Source organism: Rhinolophus ferrumequinum, chromosome 5 (genome assembly GCF_004115265.2).
Source record: "Rhinolophus ferrumequinum isolate MPI-CBG mRhiFer1 chromosome 5, mRhiFer1_v1.p, whole genome shotgun sequence".
Classification (NCBI taxonomy): Eukaryota; Metazoa; Chordata; class Mammalia; order Chiroptera; family Rhinolophidae; genus Rhinolophus; species Rhinolophus ferrumequinum.
Genome location: NC_046288.1, coordinates 35,627,245 through 35,639,722, shown reverse-complemented (window position 1 = coordinate 35,639,722; position 12,478 = coordinate 35,627,245).

The window sequence follows — 12,478 nt, the reverse complement described above, 5'->3', positions numbered from 1 at the left end:
AACACAGACTTTGGACTTCTGAGGTATTCACTTGACTCTTAGAACACTGGAATATTCTAGGCTGCTTGCCAAATGCATGTTTAATTGAATATAAATAAACTTATTATCATGCTTATGTATAAATATGTGCAATAGAATTAAGGGTTAATAAAACATCTTATACCTAAGCAAACTGCTATTTTGTCAGAAAGAACCATTGTCAGTTTTGTCTATATTTCCAGGACATTTTTCCATAATAACACTCTCTGAATTCTAAGTACCAGTAGTATTTTTAAATTACTTCATTATACTGCAACTTCTTTCTATTATGAGCCATAGAATATGACTGGAATTTAACATGTATGACTTTGGAAATCTCTTCTCATTTATGAAGACAAAGACCTTTAACTTTCTTAACTCAGCTTCCCTAGAATGTGTATCACATGAAGGTGTGCGTTTTGATAACAACAACAAAAAAAATCAATGCAGTCAAAACAAAGTTACCTTATAAAGTGCCCATTCGATGGGTCTGCGCGTAGGATGACTTCTTTAACTGAAATGGAATATTTTAATCATAGATTACTAGGGGGGCATCATCTCATCATTATACATGTTATTTAATACTGTTCTACCACAACGCAGGGAAAATGCTGTTTTAAAGAGAATAATAATGGTAATCAATTGACGGATGTATCTGTTCAAGAAACATATTTATTAAATTATGTTGAAATTTAAGTCCCAGATCAATCTGAGAGATTTTTTTCCAAACCTATAGAAATTGCTTTCCTAATGACATGTGTCGTGACCTTTAATTTGTCCTTGTCACATCCAACTGTTGTTGCAGGCATATGTCTTCCATAGTTTATTGCTGGAGCTATCTACCTAACTGAGGGATTAGAAGATATATAATAGGCTGGTGACACTGATAATGAAAGTGATGTGAGGCACTCATACAATCTGATAGAACACAGATTGTTTCACATTATTAACTGGAATTTTTTTAAACTCTGAAACTAAGTAGATCTGATTACTAAATTATTTGTACAGAAAGAGCAATAGAGAAGAAACAATTATACATTCTAAAAATGCAGGTAGCTTTCAGCTTCATATTTGAGACTTAGAACATTATTTCTCTGTTGTTTTTCTTATTTGAAAGATAATGGGTAAAATGGGCAACAAATGTCACAAAATTCACCTCAGAATAAAATGTTACTACAGGAACACACAGAAAGAGTTTCTAGGAAGAAAACATGAGGCCCTAGGTGTCTTCTCTGTTTTCCTCCGCTGTCAGAAGCTACTTTCCCACACATCATTAAGAATAAATGTACTCTAGAAAATTAACTCTCTTTTGTTTCTTCTCCTTTCTCTTTTCTTTCTCCTTTCCTTCCTTCCTTCCTTCCTTCCTTCCTTCCTTCCTTCCTTCCTTCCTTCCTTCCTTCCTTCCCTCTCTCCCTCCCTCCCTCCCTCTCTCCTTCCTTCCGTCCTTCTTTCCTTTCTTTCTTTTGTGGAGATGGAATAGAAGGGAGAAGTAATAGAAGTTATTGCAGATATTGTAATCTAGGACTCCTGAGTGCCTTATCGCTCCACAAAGACTCAAATAAAAGTTTGATATCAATCTTTCCTTTTTCATTAGTTATTTAAACTATGTTATTGATTATATAAATGCAGTTTCTCACAACTAATTAGTTAAAAGTTGAGTGATTGTAGCAAACTACCTACCTGTAGTATTTCATAACACCTACTAATTTAGCAATCCTTGTTTTCCATAGGCATTTTCACATTAAGCCAAAACTATTTGAAGGGGAAAGACTTTCAGTGATACTTCTATCTTAATGCTGTACAGAAAGAAATTGTATCCAACAATTTGAGCCAAAACAACTTGATAACTTAAGCTCCCTGCATTACATCATCTGAAATAAGAACTTTCAGAGGGCATACACATAGTAGGGTTAACTAATTAAGGACTGTGACATTCTTGGGACATACCAAGGGCTATTAAAAGGGAAGTATCTTTAAACTCTCCTTTCCTTCCCTGGCCCTGGGTAAGAAATACTTACAGAATTACCAAGTCACGAATATCATCCTTCATGCTTGCTAAAGGTCAGCAACAGTAAATCAGCCAATAGCAACTTCCTAAAAGTTTAGGACAGGAAACAATAAAAGATGCTATATCCAAATAGAAGCTGCAAGGATAACTTAGTTGGATAGAATGTAATTGCTAAAGTTAAAATTAGCTGGGTCACCGTACTCTTGTGGAAAAAAAAAATCCCAGGGAACCTGGCAACCAAATAAATAGATAGGAACTTCCTTCCCATTAATAAGCTTCTTTTAGTTCTATGATGAAATGTTATTCCAAAGCCATACACCTATTAACTCACCAATACTCCCTAAATCAAGTTTGGGCACTTACCTAATTATTAAAAAGACCCTGAGCTAAACAACTATGAGTGTGTATTATAGATATATATTTTGATCATGTTACAATTTAAAATATCTTATAGTCCTGTAGTTCAACCCCACATTTTCAGGTGAGGAAACATGCCCACAGCTGTTACTTGTCCAAGCTCAATTAGCTCTATATTTAGATTGGTTATTTGCTATACTACTGACTTTCTGTCAGTGGTAAATATGTTTTATATTTACCTGTAAATTTTTTGTCACTTTTGCTAAATGTCTTTGAGGAAAATTATGTGCAAATTTATCACTCATCATAGAGCAATAGCATGTGTATATGAGTAGTTGCTAAATAAAAATAAAGAATATTTAACTTAAAAGTCAATAGTGATACAGCAGCTAAACATGGAAGACAAACTTTAATTGGCAAAGCGTAATTATTCATGACCAAAAAACATTTTAACCATTTCTTGTACTAATCATTTTGTGGTTTAAAAATTGATTATAACCAGATGATTCTATTTTCCACTAGGTGGCAATATATCTTTTTCTTTAAGGTCTAAGTGTGTTTTTCCAGGGTATGATGAAAAAAATACTTCTTTGAATAGACCCTATTGAATATTAAAATTAAGACAATCTTAAGAATGGGACATGAGAAATTAGGGATGTATTAGGCTAGGGGACAGGTTTGCCCTATAAAACCCAGAATTAAAATTAAAATAAATTCTGCTTCATGTACACTCATAATTAAAATCTATATTGAATTTACATAATAACACTAAAAATTGGTAGTGATTTGTTGTTTAATTGAAATAAAGTTTATTATTTATGATTGATAGCAAAAATCACTGAAAATTTTCTAAGTCCTGTTAATTAAAATATCATCCTTAAGATTAGGTCATAGTACTTTAAGCTGCATTACTTATTTCCATAGCTTATCTTCAATCAGGACTTTGAAAAAAATGTATCCATCAAATTACATTCTTTTTTTTAATACATTTAAACTTCATACCTTTTTAAAGTATATTTCTGTCCATACTTAGAGATAAGTTAGTTCTGAACTAATAAGACAAAGCATATTCTTTAAAGTCAGACAGGTTTCAGTGAACTATTTGACTAACGTATTAGGCTGCTGTGATAAAATACCACAAAGTTGGGGGCCTTAAACAACAGAAACTTATTTTCTCACAGTTCTGGAGGTTGAAGTCCAAGCCAAACGTTGACAGGCTGGGTTTCTTCTGAGGCTATTCTCTTTGGATCACAAGAATCCACCTTCTCTCTGGGCTGACGTGGTTGTCCCTCTGAATTGTGTGTCCTGAGCTCCTCTTCTTGTAAGGACACCGGCCATATTGGATTAGGGCCCACCTGTACAACCCCATTTTACCTTAATTACCTTTTTAAAAATGCTATCTCCAAATACAGGTACATTCTGAGGTACTAGGGGTTAGGAAGTCAATGTACAAATTTGGGAGGAACAGCCCATAATGACTAGTAAATCTGTGTGCACGGCATGCCACATGTTTCTAAACTGACTGTGGTACAGAACCAAGAATCCTAGATTGGAAGCCGGAATTCTAGAGCTAAGGAAAAATCTTAGAGATGATCTAGTCCACTGATTCTCAACCCTTGCTGCACAAAAGAATTTTAAAGCACACCAATGCCCTGGCTCCACACCCAGGTATTCTGATTAATTAATTTGGAGAAGGATCAGTCATAGTATTTTTTAAAACCTTACAAATGTCTCTTATTTGTGGCCAGAGTGGAGAACCACTGATCTAGACAACTATTTTCCAAAGGCGGTTATAGAATCGCCCAGAGGGTTTATTAAAATGCAAATTCCAATACACTGGCTGCTGCACCTTCATTCGGAACCTCCAGAAACAGAGCCGAGTCCATTTATCAAGCTTCCTAGTAATTATCATGAACCTTGAATATGAGAAGATCTGATATAGTCTAACCCTTTCATTTTACAGGTGAGAAGATTGAGGTTTAGAGAAGTTAGTTCATCCAAGGTCACATAACTAGGGAATGACAGAGCCAGAAGGAGATTAGATGTTAGATCTTCTGACATCTAATTTTTAGCTGGATACCCTGTGCTAATAAAGAACCGTGGGGAGTTTAAAATGATCTTGTAGCTCGGGCCCCAGTACTAGACTGCATCTACTCTTGAATTCAGACATGTCCTGACAAATCTAGAAGCCCAGTAGGACAGGATTATCACAGCTATGTTTACATTGAAAAACGCATTTATTCCGGGAGCCCATACTATGTTCCAGGATAATAGGCACCATCAGAACTGATGGGTTCTTGTGAATACTGTAGTACATCTCGTGCTGCCAGGCTCTTCTGGCCCTGCCTCCTCAGATGTAGGCCTGAGCCCTTGGTGCAAGGAGACTGTAATAAATAGTTAGCAAATTCAGTGAGACAAAACCAGTGGAGGAGTCTGTTTCCCTGATACCAGTAGCTTCTGCAGCAGGAATCGGTGGCTTAGAATCATTCGCGATCAGAAGATGGCAGCCTCTGTGTAGGCATCGACTGGCAGAGAAGCATCAGTGATTGATTGGTGAGCTGGAAGAGGGGGCAAACTTGTATGTAGCTCAAGAGATTTTCAATTCCACTGCTTTTATACAAAGAATGTGGGTAGAGAGAACTCTTGGGAGCTTGGAGTCAGAGACTTAGTTGATGTAGGTTGTGAACACACACAAACAGAGAAGTTGTGACACAATTTTAGAAAACCTAATGTATTGATTTCCAAAAAATGAAAGACAAATCCCTTAGGGAGTAATGACTGTAGTGCAGGGGATCCTGCCGACTACGCCAAGTGTCATGCGGGGTGTCAGGCGGGGTCTCATGAGGGGTCTCTGGTCCCGCTCCCCACACAAGAACGCAGGATATGGCTAGGCCAAAAAGGAACACCCACGGAGCCATAAGTAGGGGAGTCATACCACTATACTCTCACTGGCGGCTGGGTTGGAGAAACTGGAAACAGGAGCCACACAATTCTCAACCCTCACTGTGCCGCTTGCAGACTCAGCCACCATCTTCTTGCTAGCTCCCCCTTTTTTCTTTTTTTCTGCTAGCGTAACCACAGCAGTTATATTCGTGGCCAATGGCTCACTGGTTACAGCTGACGGCGAACTAGCCACAGCTGCTGGCCATTTGATCACAGTTGATGGCCATTTACTACCTGAGCCAGCACCTTTCTATGTGAGGCCGAGAGCCTGGAAACTGCTTTTTGGGGCTCTGTCCCTACAATGACCCATGAACATTTTTAAATTTTTCCATAAAGATTTACTTTAAAGGTTTTCTGAACAGGCTTTTTATACCTTTATATATTTTTTGTGGTTCACAGTAATGACCATATTTGAGTGGGAAAGGAAGAACAAACTGTTGACATATTACAACTCACCAAAAATTGAAAATAGATCTAAAACAGAGTACTACTGAAGATTTAAAAATTTTGAATGTATCTTTATAACACTATGATTCAATTGAGCCTTGATATGTCTGAAATATAGCAATTTTCTAGACTGAGGTACTCCTATGTTTTAATTTAAGTCTCCATAGGGCTGGTTATTTTTCTATATCCATCACAGTGTTTCTCAATATATGGGTCAAGAAACATCTGCTCTAGAATCACCTAGGATGTGACTTAAAATGCAAGCTCCTGGGCCCCTTATCTCCAATTTCTAGATATTGTCTAGGAATCTGCATTTTTAACAGCAACCTCGGTGATTTGAGAGATTGTTCCTTTAGGACCTCTATAACATCTGATAGATATGATTACTTTTTCTCTCCTCTATAGGCTCTTAATATCTATCATTCCTAATGAAAATTTCTGAGAATGGGAGTCTTGGGGAAATTATTTTCTTTTGGAGTTGTTTCCTTACTGAGTCACTGAAATTGTGAAGTCATTATCAGAGGTCCTCTTTTCTCAGTATTTTTATCGGATTTGAAAGTTGACCCTGCTCCTGGGTCCCTGAGCTGGCTATTGTAAAAAAGCTGATATGACAGGGACTCAGAAATTGTACATACTAAACTCTAAATTTCATCTCTTGAAATGTGTTCAAAGGCAAGCCACCATCCCAGAGAAGAGAGAAATTTGTGCTATCTGAAATCTCAAGTTCCTATTTCTGAGCTGTTATAAAATTGGCTAAATACCAAAATAAATGTATTTTGAATATTTAAAGGACTTAAGAAATTCAGATGTGAGCTGCTGGCAATCATGTAACTTGATGAAACTTGTTTTACCATGCTATTATCTTTACTATGCATGGAATTAGATATTTGAAAGGTAGGTTTTCTAAATATCTCCCTGGTTTTAAGTTTAGGCATGTTTGGAGGCTTAATAAACACTTTCAAATGCAGCCTCAAAATGAAAGACCTCCGATTTGGAAGCAGTTTTAGGCATTGTAACCCCAAGAGGAAAAGTACCTCTCCACACCAATGCTTCGTCTTTCCTTAGACTGTTCCAAAATTAGAAATTAAGACCAAAAAAGCAAATGAAGGATGAAATACTTTCATGTGAATTCCAACCTTTTTTCTTGCTGTTCATGTTCATTGTTTCTATGTTCATACTGGTATACCACTGCTTTGCTGGAGGAGAAAGGACTAAGGGAGAACTAATAAAGCCTCAAGTCGGGAGGCAACTGAAGATGGGAGGTCCTGAGATGGAATTCAGAGAGCAGATTGAATGTCCAGGAGGAAAGCTTCTGGCATTCACTATTTATCTAGCTCTGCTAATGCAAACAGTTTAACTTGCAGTCTCTCCAAAAGCATTTTAATGGAGGACTAGGATGGACCTTGTAGTAATAGTCCCTTTAATTTCTTTCCTCCACCCTCAATTGGCTCCTACACTGGACTTCTGGGCCTGGAGAACAGTGTAGATACTAAGACTTTTCTAACTGCATGATCTGCCTCATTTTCTGGGTTGGGTGTCGCTGTTTGGCTGTGTTTGCCTTTCTTAAAGATCCAGTGAAATCTTGCCAGGGGGAAACAGATCTTAACCCATTTGTTTGGAAGAAAAGAAGTCATCAAATCCTTTAAAAAAAAAAAAAAGTTTCACACTTAAACAAAAAGTAACTAAACATAGGAAAAGTTACTTTAAGTTCTACAAGCCATGATGTAACACCAGCACACCCATGTGGAAATGAATCCCCAGGGAAAAGTATAAGCATGCTACAGTTTTCCAGATTTCAACCCCCGCAGCAGGTGTGCTCTGGGATCTTGGTCAAGGGTAGGACTGATTTCTGTATTTCTCCTCTGACACCCACAATCCTGCTTTTCTCCAGAGAAGATGCAAAATAAGGGATAAGAGGAATTTGGAATTGGCTGGACATCTGAAGACAAGGGACAAAGAACTGATTGAATTAGTTGCTTTTGTCCCATGATTTTTTTCCTTCCAATCTCATTTCTTTTCTTGGGGTTTACAAAGGATCTTAATATTTCTCCAAAGAATCTATTCCCTCGAGAATTTGGGAAAGAGAAGAAAATGTTGTATGTATTCTTCAAATCTCCATTTTAAAAGAGGGGAAATGTATGATAAAATAACGCACTGTAGTTCAAGGTCCATTTAAAAACACTAAAAAACTGAAGCAGGAGTCAGGGGTCCTTTCTGACGATATTAACTGATGACGAGTATCATTCATGAAGTACCATGGTCTGCAGAACCAGAGTTGTCTTCGTTAAGCACGGAGCACAGGATATCTTTCGGTGCTATTTGTTACATGGTACCCAGAAAGAGAAAGGGGCTACTCTTCTGCATATTTGGACCATCTTTTCTGCAGCAGGGCAAGTTACAACTAGGACTTCTCTTATAGCCCTTTTCGCTCTTAGTGTTATGCTGGCTTATAATTTTTAAGTACTGGGACCACATTGTACTTATAATTTAGGATTATTATAACTAAGCCAATGAAAATTAAATTTACTTGAATGGACCTATAGGTTTGTTTGATTTTATTCCTCAAATGTTTTTTTCAATGACCCTTCTGTAAGTTTAGGACATTAGAAAGAAGCATTGAGTGGTTAAATATACACCCACCAACTCAAATGAGCTGTTATTCCCACCTCTGCTTTAAAATGAGCAAAGATCATTAAAGGAAGTCAAGGCCACAAAAGATTTCTTATAGAGGTACTAGAGCACCCTGACCACCTGAGGAAGGTAAGTTGTGGCTCAAAGGATATCTCTTTCACTAACAGGAAAGTCAATCATGGATAATAGTATGAAAAGCTTCTACATGAATGATTTTATTGGCTTTTCAAAACACAGCTGTACGATAAGTCCAAAGGTGGTATTATTCACAAGTTCAAGTAAATTAAACTGAGTAAATTAAACACATATGCCTAGATGGAAAGGTCAAAAATTTGGAGCAAGCCCTCTGACTTAGAAGTCACTATTTTTTCAGTTACACTTTACAATATCTCATCCTTCTGTTCCAAGGTGATAACCATACCAACCACACAATCCTAAAACAGGATAGACTGGGACCCTTCATAGTCTTCCTCTTGGGTAGATTATGAGAATTAAACTAGGTGAACATGTGAAAAGTATTTAGAATAGTGCCAGCCAGTTGTGTGCCTGTGTGTGTGTGTGTGTACTAAAATGGATATGTACATTTGTATATAAAAATACATAAATACATATATATATTTATATGTAATATAAACATATATGTGGATATATGTGTGCAAACATGCATACATATATATTCCAGTACACACATACACACACACACACAACTTGAAAAGAGATAAGGAAGAAATAATTAGCATAACTAGGTTAGCTATTCAAGTAGGACACTTGCCTATACCTCTAACCCTATAGAGTATAAAAAAGAGAAAAAAAAAGTTTTAATGAACTGTTTCTTCATCTACTAGTTTTGGAGAATAGATATCTTTCTAAAAACTTTTAAGTCTCAATTTAAAGTAAGAAAAGCAAAGGTTGCCTTAGGAATGTGATCTGTGAAGCAAAGAGACAGAGAGCATCCCTTTTCCCTGTCCAACCAGATTAACAAAGCCAGCAGGCATTCGGGTCCACCAGTAAGACACGTTTCTGCCTCAATATTCTAGGCCTCATGGCCCACCTGTCAACCAAAATGCATTTGGAAGAGGAAAAGGTGTTCCAACTTCTCACTCCATTCCCAGTTCTGCTTCTAAGCAGGCTACATTTTCTACACCCATTGGAGGTGTTTTTACACCTTCAGGGGAAGACAACGGCATTTCCAAGAAAGGCCCAAATCACACAGTTCAAAACCCAGGCTTTGTCAAACTGTTCAAGAGGCGGCTGGGGGTGGGTGGGGTGTGGGGACGGGGGGACTGGCACTTGGCCATCTCTTTGAATCTGGATGGAGTGTGGGGTCATCCTCAATGCCCAGTCATTGACAGTGCAGTTTCCCGTTGGGCTGGTGCGACCACCGTAGGAATTACCTGGATGGGTAAGAGTCATTAGCAGGGGTTTCCTCATAAAACTCCAGGAATGAGGTCAAACCTTCAGAAGTGCTTAAGAGATTGAAAAGAGAGTGGAGGTGAAGAAGAATTGAGGGAAGGGGAACCGGGAGATACCGCAGAATGAGCCAAATTGATTCCAGAACATGGGATTGGGCATCGGAAGAAGACAGAAAACCCAAAAGCTCCGGGCCGACCCGTGCTCGCGTGCGTGCCGGGCGCTCCCTCGCGCGGCTGCGGTCCGCTTCCCCGCGGTGTTGCCGCTCGCGCGGGAGCACCGAGGGCTGCGGCTGGAGGGGGCGTGTGCGCCTGGCCAGCGCACCTGCGCGGGGCCCTGCAGCCTGGCGCCCGCGCCTCCACCTGGGTCGGCAGCACCTGCCTGCTGGCGGTACTGGGTGGAGAAGAAGACTGAAAGCCCCTGAGCTACGAGGCGAGGCGGCTCTGAGGCTCAGGCCCGCGGAATCCCCCCGGGGTAGGGAGGGGGTTGCACTTCCTGGCCGGTTTTCTGGATCTGACTGGTCCCGGGTGTCCAAGGTTTCCCCGCTTGGGGTCACGCTCACTGGGCAGGGCGCCTAAGGAGATAAGCTGCGTGGAGTGGAAACTTAATAGAAGACAGGAAGCGGGCGGTGCACAGCGGTTCAGAGACCTGGGTGGGAAGGAGGAAATGCGAACCCCGCTAGACACCTGTCCCCGCCCCTACGCCCACCCTGCTCACCCCGGCGCCGGCGCCGGGCGGCCGTCGCACTTCTGTGCTTGCAACTGGCCAGTGCGTGGCTGTGACTGCAACACGCGGGACTCTGGGCCTCGCAGGGCCTCAGAACCTGGGAGTGGGTCCGGGACCGTGGGAACTTTCCCCAGGTAGGTCCGGTTTCGGTCTTGACTCTTCAGTACCTGCGAAACTGGTGCAAAGATGTGCGTGCGACCCTTCCGGCGCCTTCTGGTTCCCGCATGCCTATGGGCGTACGCTATGCACTTCAAGCACATCCTGGGAAATACAGACGTCCCCCCAACTCACAACCGCCAAATGAGGCGAGGGATTCGGAATCCGTTCCGAAAGCACGCTTAGAGATCACAAGCGCTAGGCGACGGGTAAATCCCAAGCATTCTGTCCCTGATTGGGACACAACAAATGCTGGTGCAACAACCGGTTGGTTTTCCCTTGCCACAGTATTTAGGACCTGCACTTGGCACTGGGAATTCAGACCACCTGCCTGGACTTCACAGGATCTGTGCAGCTCCAAGATTGCGTTAACTTGTGATCGTGTTTCTTGCGCAGCTGTGTTCAGACATTTACGCCCATGGCCTCAGCGCGCGACCTCAGCCAGCTGGGCAGATGGGTAGGGTTATGGAGTCTTAGAAACTCATCAGAGAAAATTTAGACACGGAGAGAGTTAAGATACATCCGAAAGCTTGTAAATGCAGGGTTAAAATAAAACATATCTGAGTTTGCCTTGGCTGAGGGCAAAACTAGCTCTGGGCATCCTTCCCCTACTACTTCCCGCCAAAAAAGGTCTTTGTGGGCAGATTGATCAGCACTGCTGCCTGGCCCTAAAGTGTCTGCCAGGAACACACCTACCTGGATCGCCTAGGCAGTAGCTCAGCCAAGGCTCGGCTTTCTTCCTGACTGTGTGGTTCAGTTAATGACCACACAAAGGAAAACGCGCGGGAAGCTCAGGGGGTGTGTCTACCTGTATCTTTCAAACTATGTGATTCCAGACTATAAGGAACCCCTTTACAAAAAGCAGTATTTGCTTACCTTTTCCTATACCTAAATTCATCTCTGAATCCCCAACAGGTAATGAAGTCACCATAGTGAAAAGAGATTCTGGAAGGATCTTTCAGTTAGGCCCCAAATAGCCTGGATTTGTTTGTTTTTAAGAAACTTTTGTTCCAGAGATCCACTAGTGTCCCAGGCATGGACCATTTAGTCAGCTTCTCAGGTATTGTGATTTAAAGATCTCTTGAGGCCCATCTTCCATTTGCCCCCAAACGTCTTTCTCACTTCTTGCCATCAACTTTGTTTCGCAACCAGTCTTGGTCTTTTCTCTAGAAAGCCCCCTTTAGATTTAGTTGGAGACTGATCAACCCAGTAGAAAAATCAATTCTGCACTGCAACAAGTACTTCACAGATAGCAGAACCTGCCTCACTCATTGTACAGATGAGAAAACCAAGATGCAGGTAAATCGAATGATATCAATAATGAAGCAGGATCAGACTAGTCATGAATAGCAGACAGAGTTAGAACTGGAATTTTGGACTGTTCTCACCATGCTTTGCTGAGGATTGGTGTTTCAGATCATCCAACTGTTGCCTAGGAAAACTGAGAGCAGGCCTCAAAAATATGTAGTACAAAAAGTACTTGGATGATCTTTTAAAAGTCAGTCTTTTTCACCAACCTGGGTCACAATATGGATACACCTCTTTGTCCTATCCTGGTCTTTACCTGCCCCCTTCCCTAATCATAACTAGTTCTGTGATCACCTTAAGATAATGAAGACTTCATAATTCTTTTAGGAAAACCTTTGAAAGCCTGCAGTAGGACCTTGTGCAATTTCCCATTTCAGACCTTTTCACAAGTGTCCTCCTTCTGACGGGAGGATTGGAAAAATGTGAAGGAAAGAGGTGGGGGGAGGGAAATGGGAAAGTACACCTCCTGTGTTA